The sequence below is a fragment of the Mus pahari genome, unplaced genomic scaffold, assembly GCF_900095145.1.
Source record: "Mus pahari unplaced genomic scaffold, PAHARI_EIJ_v1.1 scaffold_12753_1, whole genome shotgun sequence".
Lineage (NCBI taxonomy): Eukaryota > Metazoa > Chordata > Mammalia > Rodentia > Muridae > Mus > Mus pahari.
Window position 1 is genome coordinate 12,437 of NW_018391745.1, and position 2,127 is coordinate 14,563.

Genomic DNA, 2,127 nt, shown 5'->3' on the forward strand with positions numbered 1-2,127 from the left:
ACTCCCTTAAAGAAATACAGGAGAACGTAGGTAAACAGCACAGGAAACACAAAATCCCTTAAAGAATTATAGGAAAGCACAATCAAACAGGTGAAGGAAATGAACAAAACCATCCAGGATGTAAAGATGGAATTGGAAACAATAAATAAATCACAAAGGGAGACAACCCTGGAGTTAGAAAACCTAGGAAAAAGATCGGGAGTTATAGATGCAAGCATCGCCAACAGAATAAAAAGATAGAAGAGAGAATCTCAGGTGCAGAAGATTCCATAGAAAACATGGACACAACAGTCAAATAAAATGCAAAAGGCAAAAAGATCCTAATCGAAAACATCTAGGAAATCCAGGACACAATGAGAAGACCAAAACTAAGTGTAACAGGTATAGAAGAGAGGGAAGACTCCCAACTTAAAGGGCCAGTAAATATCTTCAACAAAATTATAGAAGACAACTTCTCTAACCTAAAGGAAGATATGCCCATGAACATACAAGAAGCCTACAGAACTCCAAATAGTTTGGACCAGAAAAGAAATTCCACTTGTCACATAATAGTCAAAACATCAAATGTACAAAACAAAGAAAGAATTTTAAAAGCAGTAAGGGAAAAAGGTCAAGTAACATATAAAGGCAGACGTATCAGAATTACACCAGACTTCTTGCCAGAGACTATGAAAAGTAGAAGATCCTTGGAAGATGTCATACAGACCCTAAGAGAACACAAATGCCAGCCCAGGCTTTCACCTTCAGTAAAACTCTCAATTACCATAGATGGAGAAAACAAGATGTTCCATGACAAAACCAAATTTCCACAACATCTTTCCACAAATCCAGCCCTACAAGGGATAATAGATGGAAAACACCAACACAAGGAGGGAAACTTCACCCTAGAAAAAGCACAAAAGTAATCTTCTTTCAACATACTCAATGGAAGATAACCACACAAACATAAAAATAGCGTCAATAATAGTATTCCTTAATATCCCTTAATATCATTGGACTCAATTCTCCAATAAAAAGGCATAGACTAACAATCTGGATATGTAAACAAGAAGCTGCATTTTGATGCATACAGAAAATGCACCTCAGTGTCAAAGACAAACACTACATCAGAGTAAAGGGCTAGAAAACAGTTTTCCATGCAACTGATCCCAAGAAAGAAGTGGGAGTAGCCATTCTAATATCAGATACAATCGACTTTCAACCAAAAGTCATCAAAAAAGGTTAGGAAGAACACTTCATACTCATCAAAGGAAAAATCTACCAAGATGACCTCACAATTCTGAACATCTACACTTGAAATGCATGGGCACCCACATTCACAAAAGAAACTTCACTAAAGCTAAAAGCCCACATGGCACCTCACACAATATTGCGGGGGACTTCAACACCCCACTCTCATTAATGGACAGATCAGGGAAACACAAATTAAACAGAGACACAGTGAAATAATGGGAATTTTGGACCAAATGGGTTTAAAAGATATGTATAGAATACTTCATCTTAAATCAAAAGAATATACATTCTTCTAAGCATCTCATGGTACCTTCTCCAATATTGATGATATAATAGGTCACAAATCAGAACTCAACAGATACAAGATGATTGAAATGATCCCATGCCTCTCATCAGATCACTATGGATTAAGGATGGTCTTCAATAGCAAGAAAAACAACAGAAAACCCACATACACATGGAAGCTGAACAATGCTTTACTCAGTGATAAGTTGGTCAAGGAAGAAATAAAGAAAGAAATTGAAGACCTTTTAGAATTTAATGTAAATAAAGATACAACATACCCAAACTTATGGGACACAATGAAAGCAATGCTAAAAGGAAAACCCATATCTTTGAGTGCCTCCAAAAGGAAACTGGAAAAAACATACACTAGCAGTTTAACAGTACATGAGAAAGCTTTAGAACAAAAAGAAGGAAATACACCCAAGAGGAGCAGATAGCTCAGAAACTTAGAATACCCANGATACATCTTACAAAACACAAGAAAACCAAGAAGGATGACCATTGTGTGGATACTACATTCCTCCTTAGAATAAGGAACAGAATACCCATGAAAGGATATAGGTACAGAGACAAAATTTCGAACTAAGATGAAAGGATGGACTATCCAGA